Consider the following 25,432-nt stretch of genomic DNA (forward strand, 5'->3'; position numbering starts at 1 on the left):
TTCTGCGTTAACATGGTGGAATACCTATCTAGAGCAAGTGGGACAAGATGATGCGTACGCACTACCGTGGTCAGCATTCAAGCACTTGATGAACGAGAAGTACCGTCCCAGAACCGAGGTCAATAAGCTCAAGACAGAACTTAGAGGGTTACGAACCCAAGGATTTGATATTACCACGTACGAAAGACGATTCACAGAATTGTGCCTATTGTGCCCGGGAGCATTCGAAGATGAGGAAGAGAAGATCGACGCGTTTGTGAAAGGATTACCGGAAAGAATCCAAGAAGATATAAGTTCACACGAGCCCGCCTCCATACAACAGGCATGTAGAATGGCTCACAAACTAGTGAACCAGATTGAAGAAAGAATTAAAGAACAGACTGCTGAAGAGGCCAATGTGAAGCAAGTCAAAAGAAAGTGGGAGGAAAACGGTGATAAGAATCACCAATACAACAACAACAGCAATTATAACAATAATCGCAACAACTATCCTAACAATCGCAACATCAATCGCAACTACAACAAACGGCCCAACAACAACAACAACAACAACAACAACAACAACAACCATAACAATCATCTTAACAACAATAATAACCGCAACAACAACAACAACAATCAGAAGCAGCTATGCCAAAGGTGTGAAAAGTATCACTCGGGGTTCTGCACCAAATTTTGCAACAAGTGTAAAAGAAATGGTCATAGCGCGGCGAAGTGTGATGTCTACAGACCAGGGGTTAACAGAACGAAAGGAACAAATGGTGTCGGAACGAGTAATGGCGGAGCAAGTAGTGTCGGAGCAAGTTATGCCAATGTAGTTTGTTATAAATGTGGAAAATCGGGCCACATTATTAGAAATTGCCCGAACCAGGAGAACACGAATGGACAAGGCCGCGGAAGAGTTTTCAATATTAATGCGGCAGAGGCACAGGAAGACCCGGAGCTTGTTACGGGTACGTTTCTTATTGACAATAAATCTGCTTACGTTTTATTTGATTCGGGTGCGGATAGAAGCTATATGAGTAGAGATTTTTGTGCTAAATTAAGTTGTCCATTGACGCCTTTGGATAGTAAATTTTTACTCGAATTAGCAAATGGTAAATTAATTTCAACAGATAATATATGTCGGAATCGAGAAATTAAACTGGTTAGCGAAACATTTAAGATTGATTTGATACCAGTAGAGTTAGGGAGTTTTGATGTGATAATCGGTATGGACTGGTTGAAAGAAGTGAAAGCAGAGATCGTTTGTTACAAAAATGCAATTCGCATTATACGAGAAAAAGGAAAACCCTTAATGGTGTACGGAGAAAAGGGCAACACGAAGCTACATCTTATTAGTAATTTGAAGGCACAAAAACTAATAAGAAAAAGTTGCTATGCTGTTCTAGCACACGTCGAGAAAGTACAAACTGAAGAAAAGAGCATCAATGATGTTCCCATTGCAAAAGAATTTCCCGATGTATTTCTGAAAGAATTACCGGGATTACCCCCACATCGATCTGTTGAATTTCAAATAGATCTTGTACCAAGAGCTGCACCAATAGCTCGTGCTCCTTACAGACTCGCACCCAGCGAGATGAAAGAACTGCAAAGCCAATTACAAGAACTTTTAGAGCGTGGTTTCATTCGACCAAGCACATCACCGTGGGGAGCTCCTGTTTTGTTTGTCAAGAAGAAAGATGGTACATTCAGGTTGTGTATCGACTACCGAGAGTTGAACAAACTTACCATCAAGAACCGCTACCCACTACCGAGAATCGACGACTTATTTGATCAACTACAAGGCTCGTCTATTTATTCAAAGATTGACTTACGTTCCGGGTATCATCAAATGCGGGTGAAAGAAGATGATATTCCAAAGACTGCTTTCAGAACACGTTACGGTCATTACGAGTTTATGGTCATGCCGTTTGGTTTAACTAATGCACCAGCTGTGTTCATGGACCTTATGAACCGAGTGTGTGGACCATACCTTGACAATTTTGTCATTGTTTTCATTGATGACATACTTATTTACTCAAAGAATGACCAAGAACACGGTGAACATTTGAGAAAGGTGTTAGAAGTATTGAGGAAGGAAGAATTGTACGCTAAGTTTTCAAAGTGTGCATTTTGGTTGGAAGAAGTTCAATTCCTCGGTCACATAGTGAACAAAGAAGGTATTAAGGTGGATCCGGCAAAGATAGAAACTGTTGAAAAGTGGGAAACTGATAATGCTAAAAACGAACATATATTTCATAGCATTATTCCTCAAGAAAGACAAGCTTTTAGTTGCAATTGTTCTATTTACAAGTGATATTCGTTTAAATAATAAAAGGTGAAGACAAAAGACATATTCGACGAATTGAAGACGCAAACGACCAAAAAGCTCAAAAGAACAAAAGACAATCAAAGAGGTTCCAATTATTGATAAGAAACGTCTCGAAATCACAAGAGTACAAGATTCAAAACGCAAAGTACAAAATATAAAATTGTACGCAAGGACGTTCGAAAATCCGGAACCGGGACCAGAGTCAACTCTTAACGCTCGACGCAACGGACTAAAAATTACAAGTTAACTATGTATATAAATATAATATAATATATAATTAATTATATTAATTATATATATATTATATATATATTATAAACCGTCGGTAAACAAAGAGCCAAACTCCTCTGAGCTGTAAAAGTAACCTCCGCGACTCGCGGAGTTTGAAGGCAAAATTCACCGCGAGTCGCGGAGCCCCAAAAATCGAAATTCCCTATAAAGCCAACCGAATTCTGATCACAATTCATATCTTTTTCTTCTCTTATCATACGTAAAATTTATATATATATATATAATTTATATTTTAATTTTAATTCTAATAATAAGGGTATGTTAGCGAATGTTGTAAGGGTGTAAGTCGAAATTCTGTCCGTGTAACGCTACGCTATTTTTAATCATTGTAAGTTATGTTCAACCTTTTTATATTAATGTCTCGTAGCTAAGTTATTATTATGCTTATTTAAAACGAAGTAATCATGATGTTGGGCTAATTACTAAAATTGGGTAATTGGGCTTTGTACCATAATTGGGGTTTGGACAAAAGAACGACACTTGTGGAAATTAGACTATGGGCTAATAATGGGCTTTATATTTGTTTAACTAAATGATAGTTTGTTAATGTTAATATAAAAATTTACAATTGGGCGTCCCTATAAATTACCATATACACTCAATCGGACACGATGGGCGGGGTATTTATATGTACGAATAATCGTTCATTTAACCGGACACGGGAATGGATTAATAGCCACTAGAATAATTAAAACAGGGGTGAAATTACATTCAAGGGTAATTGGTGTAATTGTTAACAAAGTAGTAAAACCTTGGTTTACACGCAGTCGATAACCTGGTGTATTCATTAAACAAAGTATTAAAACCTTGTTACAATTCGAATCCCTAATTAATTGGAATATTTAACTTCGGGTATAAGAATAATTTGATGAGGACACTCGCACTTTATATTTATGACTGATGGACTGTTATGGACAAAAACCAGACGGACATATTAAATAATCCAGGACAAAGGACAATTAACCCATGGGCATAAAACTAAAATCAACACGTCAAACATCATGATTACGGAAGTTTAAATAAGCATAATTCTTTTATTTCATATTTAATTTCCTTTATTTTATATTTAATTGCACTTCTAATTATCGCATTTTTATTTATTGTTATTTAATCGCACTTTTAATTATCGTACTTTTTAATTATCGCAATTTTATTTTATCGCACTTTTATTATTCGCAATTTCATTATCGTTATTTACTTTACGCTTTAATTTAAGTCTTGTATTTATTTTATATTTTACATTAGGTTTTAACTGCGACTAAAGTCTTAAAATCGACAAACCGGTCATTAAACGGTAAAAACCCCCCTTTATAATAATAATATTACTTATATATATGTTTGTATTTTTATAAAAGTAAACTAATATAGCGTTACGCTTTGTTTAAAGATTTCCCTGTGGAACGAACCGGACTTACTAAAAACTACACTACTGTACGATTAGGTACACTGCCTATAAGTGTTGTAGCAAGGTTTAAGTATATCCATTCTATAAATAAATAAATATCTTGTGTAAAATTGTATCATATTTAATAGTTTTTCCTAGTAAAATATAAGCTATTTCGTATACACCTCGCATAACATCAAGTATTTTTGGCGCCGCTGCCGGGGACACTCTTAAACGCCGGAAGCGCAACGCTAATATAAAAAAAAGATTTTTTTAGTTAACTTTTATTAAAATTCGTTTTTATAAAAATACGTTTTAAAAATTCGAAAATATAAAAAGAAAAACAAAAATTTATATATTTTTAAGAGTTTGTTAAAAGTTTTATAAGTTTCTTTATCTTTATTTTAGTTTATAATAATATAAATTTTATTAAATATCTTTTATATATAGAAAAAAAAACAGAAAACAGAAAATAAAAAAAAAATAAATAAAGAAAAAACGCGTCGAATATTTAAACCTGTCAGCTGAATTCTGGAACCCCGCGACTCGCGGGGTTTGATGCTTTAATTGCCGCGACTCGCGGAGCTTCTCTGACAGGCGACAAAAAACCCTAAACCAGCATTAATTACGGGTATTAATTAATTATTATTATTATTTAACCCTAATAATTATTATTATTATTATTATTAGTTTTATTTTAAGATTTACTTTTTATTTAATTTGTTTTATTTAGTATTAATTAGTTTTATTAAATTGTAAAATTAATAGTTTTATTAAATAAATAATATAAAAATAATATTTTTATAAAAATTGTACTTTTTACAACTTTTTGTATATTTTTATATTTTGTCCCTTTTTAATCGTTGTAGCATAACTTTTGTATTTTTAGCTCATATTTAATTTTAAACTTAGTTTTTGCTATAGTTATTTTTACTCCTAGATTTTTAGGCTTTGCCGTAGAATTTTTAAGTGCTTTTTCTTTAGACTAAGATTTAGGTGCTTTAAAATTTTGCGACGCCTTTTTAAGTTTTAGTTTCTTTTTAAGTTATTTCCATTTGGGATTTAGTTTTTCCTGTAAGCTTTAATATTTTTAGACTTTTACTATGTATCAATTATCATTCCAATTAGTAATTTCAATTTGCGATTATAATTTTAAGTTAGTTGTAGTAATAAGATTAGGTTAGTTAAGTATTTTTAAGTTTTTATAAGTTTCTTTTATTTTTCCGTCACCTTTTATTTTTCAACCATTTTTTTTTCTTTTTCGACCTTTTGCGACGAACTCTTTTTCTCTCTTATTTCTCGCTATTCTAGTTTTAGGACATAGATTTTTATTCTACTTCTTATCTAAATTTTCTTAAAATTACGAAAATTTATTTTAAGTGGTTAAATTAATAGACATCAAAATTTTCTGGTTCGTAGTAATAGTTGGATTTGTACGTGGACCGGGTTATTGGAGCCAAACAGTCCTCAATTATATTGAGACCAAACGAATCCTGCCCCTCTGCTGCATCTTTTGGCTATTCGAAACGTGGGCAAAATCAGAAAAGTCTATTGATTGGATAACTTATTATAATTTTTCTTTCCTTTTAAAAACTAATAGGATATTCAGTGAATGCACCGAGCAAGACGTTCACCACCTTTTGTACGTTCACCACCTGTAACTAGATCAAGACATTTAGCAAATATAACCGCCGTTGATTTTTCTTTAGAATCGTCATCCAGTCGACCAAGTACTTCAGTTCAAATTTCCGATAATCCATTTTTTGAACCCGACCTCACAATTGAGAATCCGGAAAATATTCAGGAACGGTTCCTAGATCCTGAACCATTAAACTTTCCTCCGGAGCCACCAATCATTCAAACAGAGATTGTTGAGGAACGAACCATTAAATCAGAATCATCTAGTGATACCGATTCAACAAATTCAATTATTGAGAATCTGGAACCTTTAAGTATGGAAGACCGAATGAGAGCTAAACGCACTGGCCAAGGTCACGCAATTACTCATCCAGACATTAATGCGCCAGATTATGAAATCAAAGGACAAATTTTACACATGGTGACTAATCAATGCCAATTTAGTGGTGCGCCGAAGGAAGATCCAAATGAACATCTACGTACCTTTAATAGGATCTGCACACTATTTAAAATCCGAGAAGTGGAGGATGAACAGATATATCTCATGTTATTTCCTTGGACTTTAAAGGGAGAAGCCAAAGATTGGTTGGAATCGTTACCTGAAGGGGCGATTGATACATGGGATGTTTTAGTTGACAAATTTCTTAAACAATTCTTTCCTACATCTAAAGCCGTAAGACTTCAAGCAGAAATTGTTACGTTCACACAGAAACCAAATGAAACTCTATATGAGGCGTGGACAAGATATGGAAAATTGTTAAGAGGATGTCCGCAACATGGTTTAGACACCTGTCAAATAGTACAAATATTCTACCAAGGATGCGACATCACTACAAGAAAAGACATAGATATAGCAGCTGGTGGTTCTATTATGAAGAAAACCGAAACTGATGCTTACAAAATTATTGATAACACTGCTTCCCACTCACATGAGTGGCACCAAGAAAAAGACATCATTAGATCATCTAAAGCAGCTAGAGCCGATTCTAGCCATGACTTAGATTCCATTTCCGCAAAGATAGATGCTGTGGAGAGACGAATGGAAAAGATGACTAAAGATATTCACTCAATACGAATTAGTTGTGAGCAGTGTGGAGGACCACATTTGACAAAAGATTGTCTCAGTATTGAATTAACAATGGAACAAAGAGAGAATATTTCATACATAAACCAAAGGCCTGGAAATAATTATCAGAATAATTATCAACCGCCAAGACCGATTTACAATCAAAACCAGAATTATAACCGAAATATTCCATACAACAACCAACAAGGTCCTAGCAATCAACAAGTATCCAATAATACTTACAATCAGCAAAGACCTAATTTTCAAAACAAACCACCACAACAAACCGATGATAAAAAGCCGAATTTAGAAGATATGATGACGAAGCTAGTTGAAACTCAAACGCAGTTTTTCACATCTCAAAAACAAACAAATGAACAAAATGCTCAAGCATTTAGAAATCAACAAGCTTCTATTCAAAATCTGGAACAAGAAGTAAGTAACCTAGCAAGGTTAATAGGTGAAAGAAAACCGGGAAGTTTACCGAGCGATACAAATGCTAACCCCCGAAATGAAACAGCTAAAGCCATTACCACAAGAAGTGGTACAACACTTAAACCACCAGAAATACCTGTAACTTCTGATGAAACTATTCCTACTCCACAAGAACCACAACCTGATCAAGATAAGGAAAAAGAACCGGTAGTTGAAAAGGTTAATGAAAATAACACAGTTAAGGATAAACCTTATGTTAAACCATACCAACCACCACTTCCTTACCCGAGTAAAATGAAGAAAGAGAAACTTGAAGCCGAGCAATCCAAATTCTTGGATATGTTTAAACAGATAAATGTAAATCTTCCTTTCATTGATGTGATTTCAGGAATGCCAAGATATGCTAAATTCTTGAAAGATCTAATCTCAAATAGAAAGAAAATGGAAGAACTCTCGGCTGTTACTATGAATGCTAATTGTTCAGCAGTGCTGTTGAATAAGATACCAGAAAAACTATCTGATCCAGGAAGTTTCACAATTCCATGTTTTCTGGGTAGTCTTAGTTCAATAGAAGCATTGGCAGACTTAGGTGCTAGTATAAATCTAATGCCGTATTCACTATACACTAAACTAGACCTTGGAGAATTAAAACCAACAAGAATAAGCATACAACTAGCCGATAGATCAATAAAATATCCTAGAGGGATAATGGAGAACATGCTAGTTAAAGTTGGTACTTTAGTATTTCCAGTAGATTTTGTTGTTTTGGACATGGAAGAAGATTCTCAAGTTCCTCTCATATTAGGAAGACCACTCTTAAACACGGCTAAAGCAATGATAGACGTGTTCGGTAAGAAACTGACCCTAAGTATAGAGGATGAGAGTGTTACCTTTTCAGTTGATAGAGCAATGCAACAACCACAATCTGCAGATGATACATGTTATTATATTCAAACTATAGATGCACATGCAGAATTATTAGAAGAATTTCCAGAATTACAAGGAACAGGAGAATGTTCTTTAGGAGAAGGTAATGAACCAATTGATGAAGCTGAAATGTTAGCTACACTTATAGCTAATGGATATGAACCAACAATAGAAGAAATTCAAATGCTAAAAGAAGAAGACAGATATCGATATAAATCATCGATAGAAGAACCTCCGAAATTAGAGTTAAAGCCACTTCCAAACCATTTGGAATACGCTTATTTACATGGTGAATCTGAATTACCTGTAATAATATCGTCTTCTCTTACTGAAAATGAGAAATCACAACTCATTTCTGTGTTGAAAGCTCATAAACCAGCCATTGCATGGAAGATTCATGATATTAAAGGAATAAGTCCTTCGTATTGCACACATAAAATCCTTATGGAAGAAGGTCATAAAACGTATGTGCAACGCCAACGAAGACTAAATCCTAATATGCAAGATGTAGTTAAGAAAGAGATTATTAAACTGCTAGATGCAGGTTTGATATATCCAATTTCTGATAGTCCATGGGTAAGCCCAGTTCAATGCGTACCTAAGAAGGGTGGCATGACTGTCATTACAAATGAGAAAAATGAGCTTATTCCTACTAGGACTGTAACAGGATGGCGTGTATGTATTGATTATAGAAAATTAAATGACGCCGCCAGAAAAGATCACTTTCCCTTACCTTTCATAGATCAAATGTTGGAAAGATTAGCCGGAAATAGTTACTATTGTTTTCTAGATGGATTTTCCGGATATTTTCAAATTCCAATAGCACCCGAAGATCAAGAGAAAACCACATTCACGTGCCCTTATGGTACTTTTGCTTACAAAAGAATGCCATTTGGACTTTGTAACGCCCCTGCAACCTTATAAAGGTGTATGATGGCGATTTTTCACGACATGATAGAAGAATGCATGGAAGTATTCATGGATGACTTTTCAGTCTTCGGTGATACATTTAAATCATGTCTAGTTAATCTGGAACGAATGCTAATTAGATGCGAAAAATCAAATATAGTACTTAATTGGGAGAAATGCCATTTCATGGTTAAAGAAGGCATCGTTCTTGGACATAAAATTTCAAAAGAAGGAATTGAAGTGGATAGAGCTAAAGTAGATGTAATTGCTAAACTTCCACATCCCACAAATGTTAGAGGAGTTAGGAGTTTTCTAGGGCATGCCGGTTTTTACCGACGTTTCATAAAAGATTTTTCTAAAATTGCCACCCCTATGAATAAACTCCTAGAAAAGGATGCGCCATTCATCTTTTCAGATGAGTGTATCAAATCTTTTAATATTCTTAAAGAAAAACTCACTAATGCACCGATCATGATAACACCAAATTGGAATCTACCATTTGAACTAATGTGCGATGCAAGTGATTTTGCAATGGGAGCCGTTTTAGGACAAAGGATTGAAAAACGATTTCAACCTATATATTATGCTAGTAAGACATTACAAGGAGCACAAACAAACTATACAACTACTGAAAAAGAACTCCTTGCTATTGTCTTTGCTTTTGACAAATTTCGATCATATCTCGTTCTAGCAAAAACGGTGGTCTATACCGACCATTCTGCTCTTAGATACCTATTTTCAAAACAAGATGCTAAACCTAGATTAATCCTTTGGATCTTACTCTTACAAGAGTTTGATATTGAAATCCGAGATAAAAGAGGAGCAGAAAATCTCGCCGCTGATCATCTTTCTCGTCTTGAAAATCCTGAGTTAGAAGTTCTAAATGAATCGGCCATACAAGACAACTTTCCTGATGAATATCTATTGAAGATAGATTATAATGAAATCCCATGGTTTGCAGACTATGCAAACTACTTAGTTTGTGGATTCCTTGAAAAAGGATTATCGTACCAAAGACGAAAGAAATTCTTCAGTGATATAAAACACTATTTCTGGGAAGATCCACATCTGTTTAAAAGTTGTCCCGATGGAATAATACGCCGATGTGTATTTGGAGATGAAGCTAGTAAAATTTTAAACCATTGTCACACAGGACCAACAGGAGGGCATTATGGGCCTCAACTAACAGCAAGAAAAGTTTATGAAGCTGGATTCTATTGGCCTACAATTTACAAAGACGCACACCTTCTTTGCAAATCCTGTGATGCTTGTCAAAGGGCCGGAAAAATAAGTCAACGTGATGAAATGCCACAAAATGTCATCCAAGTATGTGAAGTATTTGACATTTGGGGTATTGACTTTATGGGTCCATTTCCAAAATCTCATAATAATCTATATATACTCGTAGCCATTGATTATGTATCTAAATGGGCGGAAGCACAAGCTCTCCCAACTAACGATGCACGAGTTGTAGTCAACTTTTTAAAACGTCTTTTTGCAAGGTTTGGAACACCGAAAGCTTTAATAAGTGATCGGGGTACTCATTTCTGTAATAATCAACTTGAGAAAGTTCTTAAAAGATATGGAGTAACTCATAAAATCTCCACCGCATATCATCCACAAACAAGTGGACAAGTTGAAAATACCAACCGAGCTTTAAAACGTATTCTAGAGAAAACCGTAGGATCAAATCCGAAGGAATGGTCCATTAAATTGGAGGATGCACTCTGGGCTTTTAGAACAGCCTACAAAACTCCAATTGGAACCACACCTTTTAGACTTGTTTATGGAAAAGCATGTCATCTTCCAGTAGAAATTGAACACAAAGCATTTTGGGCTTTGAAAACATGTAATCTTGATTTACATGAAGCCGGACGTCTACGATTAAGTCAACTAAACGAATTAGAAGAATTAAGACATGAAGCATACGAAAATTCGTTAATCTATAAAGAAAGAACGAAGAAATGGCATGATAAAAGAATCAGAAGTTCAAAAGAATTTAAAGAAGGAGACAGAGTTCTTTTTTTCAATTCACGATTCAAGCTATTTCCTGGAAAATTGAAATCAAGATGGTCTGGACCATTCATAGTCAAAAGAGTTTTCCCATATGGAACGATAGAATTGATAAATTCAAATGGGATTGAATTTAAAGTTAATGGTCACAGAGTTAAACATTACATACATGGTCCGATGGAAGTCGACAACGAAGTTAATCACAATTTCGACACCACAGCTAACTAAGTGTGGGGAGAATCAAGTCTTTAAAGGATAATATGTATTTCTGTTAGAGTTAGATTGTCTGTTTTCATGTAGTTCTCGAAAATGGAACCCGAATGGTCTTTCCCTAGCAGACCCTAAAGAACTAGTCTTCTCCCCCCATTCTGAATTTTTATTTTTTTAGGTTTTTACGAAATGAAGACTGCCTGTGAACTAAACCATGGTCTAATGCTACACGCTTTGATCACTAAACGTAATAATGACATACTCCCGAGTGAAATAGTATCAGTAATCAGAGAAAGAATGGACGGAGTTAGAAAAGAATCCAGATGCGAAGATAATAAGTTACAATTTGGTAAAGGAAAATCAAAATCCGCAGCGAAAAGAAGAGCATGACACCTAGAAAGATGTCACAAATGCGGAAAATGGTCACATGGAGGTAAATGTTCAAATAATCAAACCTATTCAAATACCGAATTTGTTACTTTATGCAGAGACGGACCGTTCATATGTTTAGAAGAAAAGATACTGAATGCTCGAGGTTACGCCTATGTAGCCATGGAAAACCAATTAAACCGACTATCTTATGAATGGGATAGATCATATAACTAAGAAATCTAATTCACAGGTATGTCTGTACAGTTTTTATTTTTATTTTTATTTTTAACCTTTTGATAATAAACGCTAATTTGTTCGCTAAAAAGTATTAAATTGGTATTAAATAAAATTAGGTTTGGCGACCGAAATTATTGATATCATTCAAAAATTTATTACATCACTGCGAAATTTAACGTTTATTCTTAAGGTATAAATATCTTTAATCAATCAAACCAAAATATTTCAAAAATTCGTCATGGGTTAAATTAGGTCTTGGAACCGAAATTACTTTACCGAAAAGAGGGGCGCATATTTTTGATAATATTTGATTGATTAAAGTGGGATAAAAAGACAAAAAGATTTTTAATTTTATTTTTACAATGTTTTTAAAATTAATATTTAAATCTTAAATTAATATTGTAAACTTTGTAAAAACAATATATTTAAAATTGTAAATATTTAAAAAAAAAATTAATATAAGTTTGGTGTGAATTTATAATATGAATTTTTAAATTAAATTTGGTGTGAACTTTTAATTTTTAAAATATAAATTTTTAATTTTATGCATTTCAAATTTTAAGTTTGGTGTGAATTTTTAATATTAATTTTGAATTTTATATTTAAGTTGTGTGAATTTAAAAACAAAAATTTACTTTATCTCATTAAGTTAAGAATATGATTTTTAAAATTCGTCGTAAGTTGAAGACTAGGTCTTTGAACCGAAATTGCTTTACCCGAGGGAGGGACGAGAACTTTTATTATCATTATTTTTAATCTTATTGATTTAAAGTATGCCAAAAACATTAAAAAAACCCAAAAATCTTAGCTTTTAAAACAATCGCTACAAAAAGACAAATTTTAAAATTTTGTCGAGAGACGGACTAGGACATCGATCCGAAACGACCTCGTCCTAAATAACAAGGGAAACAAAATTTTAAAATTAATTACTTAATTGTTTTAATAAGTTAATGATTATAAAAAAAAAAAAAAAATTACCAAACTCCGCGAGTCGCGGAGTTTGGAGGGTTAATCCCCGCGACTCGCGGAGAGACCGGATTACAGAAAAAAAATAAGAGCTGCAACAGCTCAGTTTCACACTCCACAAACTCAAAAACAGCTGCGAAATACTGCCGAAAAACCACCCAAAAACACCCCAAAAATCCCAATTTTTAACCGTTAATCACCAAATCTTTTGCTAAAATCATGTTGAGAAGGATGCTATCTAAGAATTACTCAAGAAAAACGGTAAATTTCTACACCTAAACACCATTTAATCCGAAATTTGATGTTCTTGAGCTATTTTTTCCCCAAATTGATTTTGATGCTTTTTAGTGTAATTAGACTTAAATTGTTTATGTATTATGCTTGTATAACCTAGATTGATTCTGTTTAAAATGATTAGAAGCCTTAAACTTCAAATTTTGAATAATCTAGGGTTTGTGTTCTTGAGCAAATTTGGGGCTTTTTGATATAAACAGGTTATGGCCGATTTTTGTCATGAATTGTTGCTAAATTGAGTAGTGTAACATGTCTAGGTAGTTAAATGATCCAAACTTTGAGCCTAAACATGATTTTGAGAATTAAAGTGGACTTTTTCAAGTCTAAAATTCATGAACTTGATTTTTGAAAGATAATGCCATTTGAGACTTGTTTAATTGCTAGTAATGATTATTTTGACATGTTATTTGAGTTGAATGCTTATGAACTTGGCAAACATTTTCGTATATGCTTATTTGAAAAAGTGTAGATTTGATGAAAATATGAAAATGAGCTCAAGTTTGATATAAATTGATAATGTCATTGTAATTATTTTGATTGATGATTTTGCTGACACTAATGCATATTTGAATGCACAAAAATTGTGTTTGATGTGTTTTGCAGAATGAAAGGGATGAATCTTCATCCCAAGCCCGCAATGCTCCTGCTGAGAATTTGGAACAACAGGAGGTGGATAACTACTACAAGCAGGATATACCTCATCCAGTCATGACCTTTTCCGATATGCACTTGGAAGAGTTGCACCCGAACCTGAGATTTGACAGACTTTGGATAGATTATCCAAAATATCAAAGGGGTTTGCATACTCTTCATTCTAAGGTTGTTGAGGTACCAAGGGTCATAGAATGGGGACCCTTAGAAGCTGTAGAATTGGCCGGGCCAATTAGGGAATTACTTGTACAGAGGTATGGTAATTCTTCTTTTAATGACTGGATATGTTTATTCACCATACGTAGACCTGTATATAAAGTATGGTGTGAAGAATTGTTATGTAGTATAGAGTTGAATGATCAGGTAGCTAGTTTAACCGATCATTCTTTTATTAGATTTTTGTTAGGCGGTTCGATGCGCCACATGTCTTTACTGGACATGGCTCAGGCTTTACGTATATATACGCCTGAGGAGTTAGCGTCTGCCGATTGTAGAGGATTGATACTAAACGGTAGAAAGATAGATGAAAATTTTGATACACACGGTGTGTGGAGTCAAATGACAAGCCATCACCGTTTCAAAGGGGGAAATTACTCTTATTTGGATATAGATAGAGCCGAATTAAGAGTGATACATAGGTTTTTAGCTAATTCGATTACACAAAGGGGTAAGAACAAAGAAAAAGTAAATGAACAGGATTTGTTTTACCATATGTGTATTCGAGACCCACAAAGCGCTGTAAGTATACCATATTGTGTGGGTTATTATTTATCAGCTATGGTTCGGGGGATGCGACCACATAGCATAATAGGAGGTGGTATTTTTATTACTTTGATTGGTGAATATCTCGGTGTGGATGTAAGTCGGGGGGGATTATTACTAGAAGAGCCGGAACCCCGCGATACTATAGGTTTAAATGTATACCATGGTGCGAAAGTTTTGAAGAGGCGACATAACGCCGCAGTACGATACCATGGTAGACATCCACAGGTGGAGAGAAACCAGCAGCAAGGTAATGTAGGAGGGGGGAATTAGATGCAAGAAATGCATAGGTTTATAGCTTCTCAGGAATACGAAAATGCTAGACAGAGAGCATTTGAAGATTGGCAAGTTCATCAGAACCAGATCATAGCTCATTGCCAACATATAGGTAGAAACTATATTCCTACATCGAAACCCATCTTCCCTCCTTGGTCTATAGAGATGCAGCCACCATATCCTACGTATGACCCTGCCGAAGCATTCTATAGCACTTATGGTTATGCCTGGAACCCCTATTGGTACCAATATCATCCTTAGTTTACTTATTATTTTTTTTTATTTTGTAATTTGTAATTATTGATACGTTTAATACTTTTGTTAATATTGTAATCATTTTTATAATTGTCTAACTTTTATTCTTAGATTTTAATAATTTTTGAATGTGGGGTAATATACCAAACTTCAAAAATATGTATATATGTTTGCAGTTTATCTTATGTACACAACAGGGTAAAACAACGCATTTTCAAAGACTAGCATTAAGTTCAGCAAAAGCAACTAATTTTGACGACAAGATGCAAAATATATGTGAAATAACAACAAGACGGAATGAACAAATGATGTGCACCATTTATCATTCAGCAAACAAACGCCAATATATTTGGAAACTTTGGTAAAAATTTAATCATTTTCACACAAATCACCCTCAATAATTTAAATTGTTACTGATTTCTTGCAAATGAGGGCATTGCAAGATCTTAAGTGTGGGAAGGGGTTAAATTCTTTCGGATTTTAAAATTTTTATCTTAAACACTTGGTTACCATTAAAAATACTAGTAAAGTAGTAGTTGTATTAGAATCTAGTGCTCTCTGATAATAAAGAACAGCCCTAGTCTTATATACTGACTACCCAATTCTAGTAAAATTTTTCAAAATTTTTAATTAAATGAATTCAAAATCATGTTTATACATATTTATGAACGATAAAACTAGGTTTTAACACCGAAATTATTGTTACCTCGGAAAGGACATAAATTGAGAAACAAACTAAAATGTTAAAATTCATTTAAAATGGAATAGAGGACGATAAAAAGGAAAATAAAGGCCAAGTGTGGGAAAATTTACCAAGTTATCTTAAACATATGTCACATATATCTGTAACAAATAACTGAAAATACTTTTGCTTTGGACTAAACTAAACTGTTTTACCCAATGAAAGAAAAGAAGAGATGGATCTACACGATGAATCAATTCCATCATTAAAAGGAAGTAAAGTCTTCCGAAAAAGAAACGCGCTTCTTGATTTAGGTCATGAAGTTGTCGTTCAGACCAGCTGTAGGTTGACGAAAAATCTAGAAAAGTCATCACTAAAATCAGCAGGAAATCCACGGACCTCAGCATTAAACAGGGTCGCCAAGTGGTCGGATTTATCCTAACCATGAGAAGGATTTATCTCGTACAATGTGGGGGGCACCATGCAAATTAGCTGGATAAGACTAATGAATCAGATCCCCAGAAAGGATAATCTCCTTAAAGATTAAAAATCAGCTTTTAAGACTGATATTACTCAATCCTAGAGATTGACCTTAAAGATTGAGAATTACAAACTCATGGAATTCGATGATATCTAAACTCGAGCTTAAACGAGAAAATATTTTGATCAAAATTACAAACCGATTTGTTTTCTGAAAACCCTATTTTCAATGCGTTCATTACCATTGAACGTAAAATCCTAGGAATTCACCTGGAATTCATTAGGTCACCTGAACTAAATCGGGTGTCAACCGTAAGAACGGTGGTTGCATAGTGGTCAAAGACAGGACCTTGTGCCAGACCGAAAAATTATAAGGGTGAGCTTTACTATTGCTCCTACCAAGGATAGTAATTGCGTCCGACACATTATAGACCATAATCAAAAGCATGTCACGGGACATTGCCTTAACAGTTGCTTGTTCAACGCTTTCCTTACAACCGGACGGTAGTTTACCGAAAGGTAATATACGGGACAAGTAAACTGGACGTGTTGCTTTCCAAATACAAGGTTAGCAAGTGGGTGACACAAAACCGCAAGTTTGAGCTAAAATTTTCAAATCTGAAACCCACCAAACCCACAAAAATATTTTGCAAACACCGGTAAAGGGTTATTCCGGAAAACTTATCTAGGGTAAAAACTAGATTTCAAAAGATCAAATGTTTTCATAAAGATAAAATTTCCTTAATGGATCTAAATTTTTATAGTCATGTGGGACTGTAAACCATATCGTTACTACCATTGTTTATACCACCGTATAGAAATCACTGATGTACAAAGTGTGAAGAATAAAGAAGTGATTCTTGTATTTCAAGACAATATTGCTTGAGGACAAGCAACGCTCAAGTGTGGGAATATTTGATAATGCTAAAAACGAACATATATTTTATAGCATTATTCCTCAAGAAAGACAAGCTTTTAGTTGCAATTGTTCTATTTACAAGTGATATTCGTTTAAATAATAAAAGGTGAAGACAAAAGACATATTCGACGAATTGAAGACGCAAACGACCAAAAAGCTCAAAAGAACAAAAGACAATCAAAGAGGTTCCAATTATTGATAAGAAACGTCTCGAAATCACAAGAGTACAAGATTCAAAACGCAAAGTACAAAATATAAAATTGTACGCAAGGACGTTCGAAAATCCGGAACCGGGACCAGAGTCAACTCTTAACGCTCGACGCAACGGACTAAAAATTACAAGTTAACTATGTATATAAATATAATATAATATATAATTAATTATATTAATTATATATATATTATATATATATTATAAACCGTCGGTAAACAAAGAGCCAAACTCCTCTGAGCTGTAAAAGTAACCTCCGCGACTCGCGGAGTTTGAAGGCAAAATTCACCGCGAGTCGCGGAGCCCCAAAAATCGAAATTCCCTATAAAGCCAACCGAATTCTGATCACAATTCATAACTTTTTCTTCTCTTATCATACGTAAAATTTATATATATATATATATTTTATATTTTAATTTTAATTCTAATAATAAGGGTATGTTAGCGAATGTTGTAAGGGTGTAAGTCGAAATTCTGTCCGTGTAACGCTACGCTATTTTTAATCATTGTAAGTTATGTTCAACCTTTTTATATTAATGTCTCGTAGCTAAGTTATTATTATGCTTATTTAAAACGAAGTAATCATGATGTTGGGCTAATTACTAAAATTGGGTAATTGGGCTTTGTACCATAATTGGGGTTTGGACAAAAGAACGACACTTGTGGAAATTAGACTATGGGCTAATAATGGGCTTTATATTTGTTTAACTAAATGATAGTTTGTTAATGTTAATATAAAAATTTACAATTGGGCGTCCCTATAAATTACCATATACACTCAATCGGACACGATGGGCGGGGTATTTATATGTACGAATAATCGTTCATTTAACCGAACACGGGAATGGATTAATAGCCACTAGAATAATTAAAACAGGGGTGAAATTACATTCAAGGGTAATTGGTGTAATTGTTAACAAAGTAGTAAAACCTTGGTTTACACGCAGTCGATAACCTGGTGTATTCATTAAACAAAGTATTAAAACCTTGTTACAATTCAAATCCCCAATTAGTTGGAATATTTAACTTCGGGTATAAGAATAATTTGATGAGGACACTCGCACTTTATATTTATGACTGATGGACTGTTATGGACAAAAACCAGACGGACATATTAAATAATCCAGGACAAAGGACAATTAACCCATGGGCATAAAACTAAAATCAACACGTCAAACATCATGATTACGGAAGTTTAAATAAGCATAATTCTTTTATTTCATATTTAATTTCCTTTATTTTATATTTAATTGCACTTCTAATTATCGCATTTTTATTTATTGTTATTTAATCGCACTTTTAATTATCGTACTTTTTAATTATCGCAATTTTATTTTATCGCACTTTTATTATTTGCAATTTCATTATCGTTATTTACTTTACGCTTTAATTTAAGTCTTGTATTTATTTTATATTTTACATTAGGTTTTAACTGCGACTAAAGTCTTAAAATCGACAAACCGGTCATTAAACGGTAAAAACCCCCCTTTATAATAATAATATTACTTATATATATGTTTGTATTTTTATAAAAGTAAACTAATATAGCGTTACGCTTTGTTTAAAGATTTCCCTGTGGAACGAACCGGACTTACTAAAAACTACACTACTGTACGATTAGGTACACTGCCTATAAGTGTTGTAGCAAGGTTTAAGTATATCCATTCTATAAATAAATAAATATCTTGTGTAAAATTGTATCGTATTTAATAGTTTTTCCTAGTAAAATATAAGCTATTTCGTATACACCTCGCATAACATCAGAAACCCCGAAAACTCCGAAACACATACGCCAGTTTTTAGGACTAGCTGGTTACTACAGAAGGTTCATCCAAGACTTTTCCAGAATAGCAAAACCCTTGACTGCATTAACGCATAAAGGGAAGAAATTTGAATGGAATGATGAACAAGAGAAAGAGTTTCAGTTATTGAAGAAAAAGCTAACTACGGCAACTATATTGTCATTGCCTGAAGGGAATGATGATTTTGTGATTTATTGTGATGCATCAAAGCAAGGTCTCGGTTGTGTATTAATGCAACGAACGAAGGTGATTGCTTATGCGTCTAGATAATTGAAGATTCACGAACAAAATTATACGACGCATGATTTGGAATTAGGCGCGGTTGTTTTTGCATTAAAGACTTGGAGGCACTACTTATATGGGGTCAAAAGTATTATATATACCGACCACAAAAGTCTTCAACACATATTTAATCAGAAACAACTGAATATGAGGTAGCGTAGGTGGATTGAATTATTGAATGATTACGACTTTGAGATTCGTTACCACCCGGGGAAGGCAAATGTGGTAGCCGATGCCTTGAGCAGGAAGGACAGAGAACCCATTCGAGTAAAATCTATGAATATAATGATTCATAATAACATTACTACTCAAATAAAGGAGGCGCAACAAGGAGTTTTAAAAGAGGGAAATTTAAAGGATGAAATACCCAAAGGATCGGAGAAGCATCTTAATATTCGGGAAGACGAAACCCGGTATAGGACTGAAAGGATTTGGGTACCAAAATTTGGAGATATGAGAGAAATGGTACTTAGAGAAGCTCATAAAACCAGATACTCAATACATCCTGGAACGGGGAAGATGTACAAGGATCTCAAGAAACATTTTTGGTGGCCGGGTATGAAACCCGATGTTGCTAAATACGTAGGAGAATGTTTGACGTGTTCTAAGGTCAAAGCTGAGCATCAGAAACCATCAGGTCTACTTCAACAACCCAAAATCCCGGAATGGAAATGGGAAAACATTACCATGGATTTCATCACTAAATTGCCAAGGACTGCAAGTGGTTATGATACTATTTGGGTAATAGTTGATCGTCTCACCAAGTCAGCACACTTCCTGCCAATAAGAGAAGATGACAAAATGGAGAAGTTAGCACGACTGTATTTGAAGGAAGTCGTCTCCAGACATGGAATACCAATCTCTATTATCTCTGATAGGGATGGCAGATTTATTTCAAGATTCTGGCAGACATTACAGCAAGCATTAGGAACTCGTCTAGACATGAGTACTGCCTATCATCCACAAACTGATGGGCAGAGCGAAAGGACGATACAAACGCTTGAAGACATGCTACGAGCATGTGTTATTGATTTCGGAAATAGTTGGGATCGACATCTACCGTTAGCAGAATTTTCCTACAACAACAGCTACCATTCAAGCATTGAGATGGCGCCGTTTGAAGCACTTTATGGTAGAAAGTGCAGGTCTCCAATTTGTTGGAGTGAAGTGGGGGATAGACAGATTACGGGTCCGGAGATTATACAAGAAACTACCGAGAAGATCATCCAAATTCAACAACGGTTGAAAACCGCCCAAAGTCGACAAAAGAGCTACGCTGACATTAAAAGAAAAGATATAGAATTTGAAATTGGAGAGATGGTCATGCTTAAATTTGCACCTTGGAAAGGCGTTGTTCGATTTGGTAAACGAGGGAAATTAAATCCAAGGTATATTGGACCATTCAAGATTATTGATCGTGTCGGACCAGTAGCTTACCGACTTGAGTTACCTCAACAACTCGCGGCTGTACATAACACTTTCCACGTCTCGAATTTGAAGAAATGTTTTGCTAAAGAAGATCTCACTATTCCGTTAGATGAAATCCAAATCAACGAAAAACTTCAATTCATCGAAGAACCCGTCGATATAATGGATCGTGAGGTTAAAAGACTTAAGCAAAACAAGATACCAATTGTTAAGGTTTGATGGAATGCTCGTAGAGGACCCGAGTTCACCTGGGAGCGTGAAGATCAGATGAAGAAGAAATACCCGCATCTATTTCCAGAAGATTCGTCAACACCTTCAACAGCTTAAAATTTCGGGACGAAATTTATTTAACGGGTAGGTACTGTAGTGACCCGAACTTTTCCATGTTTATATATATTAATTGAGATTGATATTTACATGATTAAATGTTTCCAACATGTTAAGCAATCAAACTTGTTAAGACTTGATTAATTGAAATAGGTTTCATATAGATAATTGACCACCCAAGTTGACCGGTGATTCACGAACGTTAAAACTTGTAAAAACTATATGATGACATATATATGGTTATATATATATAGTTAACATGATATTATGATAAGTAAACATATCATTAATTATATTAACAATGAACTACATATGTAAAAACAAGACTACTAACTTAATGATTTTGAAACGAGACATATATGTAACGTTTATCGTTGTAACGACATCTAATGTATATATATCATATTAAGAGATATTCGTACATCATAATATCATGATAATATAATAATTTAAAATCTCTTTTGATATTATAAACATTGGGTTAACAATATTTAACAAGATCGTTAACCTAAAGGTTTCAAAACAACATTTTCATGTAACGACTAACGATGACTTAACGACTCAGTTAAAATGTATATACATATAGTGTTTTAATATGTATTCATACACTTTTGAAAGACTTCAAGACACTTATCAAAATACTTCTACTTAACAAAAATGCTTACAATTACATCCTCGTTCAGTTTCATCAACAATTCTACTCGTATGCACCCGTATTCGTACTCGTACAATACACAGCTTTTAGATGTATGTACTATTGGTATATACACTCCAATGATCAGCTCTTAGCAGCCCATGTGAGTCACCTAACACATGTGGGAACCATCATTTGGCAACTAGCATGAAATATCTCATAAAATTACAAAAATATGAGTAATCATTCATGACTTATTTACATGAAAACAAAATAACATATCCTTTATATCTAATCCATACACCAACGACCAAAAACACCTACAAACACTTTCATTCTTCAATTTTCTTCATCTAATTGATCTCTCTCAAGTTCTATCTTCAAGTTCTAAGTGTTTTTCATAAATTCCAAAAGTTCTAGTTTCATAAAATCAAGAATACTTTCAAGTTTGCTAGCTCACTTCCAATCTTGTAAGGTGATCATCCAACCTCAAGAAATCTTTGTTTCTTACAGTAGGTTATCATTCTAATACAAGGTAATAATCATATTCAAACTTTGGTTCAATTTCTATAACTATAACAATCTTATTTCAAGTGATGATCTTACTTGAACTTGTTTTCGTGTCATGATTCTGCTTCAAGAACTTCGAGCCATCCAAGGATCCATTGAAGCTAGATCCATTTTTCCCTTTTCCAGTAGGTTTATCCAAGGAACTTAAGGTGGTAATGATGTTCATAACATCATTCGATTCATACATATAAAGCTATCTTATTCGAAGGTTTAAACTTGTAATCACTAGAACATAGTTTAGTTAATTCTAAACTTGTTCGCAAACAAAAGTTAATCCTTATAACTTGACTTTTAAAATCAACTAAACACATGTTCTATATCTATATGATATGCTAACTTAATGATTTAAAACCTGGAAACACGAAAAACACCGTAAAACCGGATTTACGCCGTCGTAGTAACACCGCGGGCTGTTTTGGGTTAGTTAATTAAAAACTATGATAAACTTTGATTTAAAAGTTGTTATTCTGAGAAAATGATTTTTATTATGAACATGAAACTATATCCAAAAATTATGGTTAAACTCAAAGTGGAAGTATGTTTTCTAAAATGGTCATCTAGACGTCGTTCTTTCGACTGAAATGACTACCTTTACAAAAACGACTTGTAACTTATTTTTCCGACTAGAAACCTATACTTTTTTTGTTTAGATTCATAAAATAGAGTTCAATATGAAACCATAGCAATTTGATTCACTCAAAACGGATTTAAAATGAAGAAGTTATGGGTAAAACAAGATTGGATAATTTTTCTCATTTTAGCTACGTGAAAATTGGTAACAAATCTATTCCAACCATAACTTAATCAACTTGTATTATATATTATGTAATCTTGAGATACCATAGACACGTATACAATGTTTCGACCTATCATGTCGACACATCTATATATATTTCGGAACAACCATAGACACTCTATATGTGAATGTTGGAGTTAGCTATACAGGGTTGAGGTTGATTCCAAAATATATATAGTTTGAGTTGTCATCAATACTGAGATACGTATACACTGGGTCGTGGATTGATTCAAGATAATATTTATCGATTTATTTCTGTACATCTAACTGTGGACAACTAGTTGTAGGTTACTAACGAGGACAGCTGACTTAATAAACTTAAAACATCAAAATATATTAAAAGTGTTGTAAATATATTTTGAACATACTTTGATATATATGTATATATTGTTATAGGTTCGTGAATCAACCAGTGGCCAAGTCTTACTTCCCGACGAAGTAAAAATCTGTGAAGGTGAGTTATAGTCCCACTTTTAAAATCTAATATTTTTGGGATGAGAATACATGCAGGTTTTATAAATGATTTACAAAATAGACACAAGTACGTGAAACTACATTCTATGGTTGAATTATCGAAATCGAATATGCCCCTTTTTATTAAGTCTGGTAATCTAAGAATTAGGGAACAGACACCCTAATTGACGCGAATCCTAAAGATAGATCTATCAGGCCCAACAAGCCCCATCCAAAGTACCGGATGCTTTAGTACTTCGAAAATTATATCATATCCGAAGGGTGTCCCGGAATGATGGGGATATTCTTATATATGCATCTTGTTAATGTCGGTTACCAGGTGTTCACCATATGAATGATTTTTATCTCTATGTATGGGATGTGGATTGAAATATGAAATCTTGTGGTCTATTATTATGATTTGATATCTATAGGTTAAACCTATAACTCACCAACATTTTTGTTGACGTTTTAAGCATGTTTATTCTCAGGTGATTATTAAGAGCTTCCGCTGTCGCATACTTAAATAAGGACGAGATTTGGAGTCCATGCTTGTATGAAATTGTGTAAAAACTGCATTCAAGAAACTTATTTTGTTGTAACATATTTGTATTGTAAACCATTATGTAATGGTCGTGTGTAAACAGGATATTTTAGATTATCATTATTTGATAATCTACGTAAAGCTTTTTAAACCTTTATTGATGAAATAAAGGTTATGGTTTGTTTTAAAATGAATGCAGTCTTTGAAAAACATCTCATATAGAGGTCAAAACCTCACAACGAAATCAATTAATATGGAACGTTTTTAATCAATAAGAACGGGACATTTCAATAACCCTACGAATCCTTTCTCTCATCTTCTCTCACCTTCACTTGTTAGTTGTTATTGCATCTTCTCGTTTCCTGTTTGAAGATAAAACACCACGAACCACCTTCATCATATTTACAATCATCTTCACAATCACATCCTCTTTCTCTTCTCTCTCTCTTCTACAAAATCAAGAACCATTCGCGTAATTTTGTTGCTGCTTCTGCGTGAAAACCTCAACACCTCGACTACATGTTATTACATGGCTGCTGTTATAATATTACTTCGATTTTTATTCTGATAAAGATATATATATGGTAATGAAATAAGGAATAACGTGTTGTTGTTTCTACACTCAGATGAAACCCTATACACTTATTTAAACAATTCTGGACTTGTAACAAGGTGGAGACATAAAGTGAAAGGGGTACTGCAGTAGGGTCGACATCCACCATTATACCCACCCACTCCTTCACTAGTGGGATTACAAAGACGATTTTTTTTATTATATACAATAAAGGGGCGGTTATGATTAGAACAATTGATAAAGTAATCGGTCCACATCTAGTCACGATCCATTATAAACATACACAATATATATATATATATATATATATATATATATATATATATATATATATATATATATATATATATATATATACTTTCCTTGAGGAATCATGATGTTACTAATGATGAGGAGAGACGAACTGTAGGTCAATTACAAAACAAACAAAACTCAAAACGATATTGAATCGATTGAATGAATTGGTTGGTTTAAATTGCATCAATATGGGCCGTTATGTTTAAGCCTATTGGACCGTGAATCTTCCTTTAGTTATTGGGCCGATATCAAGCCTCTGATGGGCTGTAAATGATGACGAAAAATTATGATAACGAGTAATATAATGAAAATGCCGAATGATAAGTGATTAAGATAAAGGATGACAATGTTATATGAGGATGGTAATATGGGTTATATGATTTTAATCTGGTAATGAGACAGAAAGACTAAATAGAGTGGATGGTTAAGGGTA

The sequence above is a fragment of the Rutidosis leptorrhynchoides genome, chromosome 4 (genome assembly GCF_046630445.1).
Source record: "Rutidosis leptorrhynchoides isolate AG116_Rl617_1_P2 chromosome 4, CSIRO_AGI_Rlap_v1, whole genome shotgun sequence".
Taxonomy (NCBI): Eukaryota; Viridiplantae; Streptophyta; class Magnoliopsida; order Asterales; family Asteraceae; genus Rutidosis; species Rutidosis leptorrhynchoides.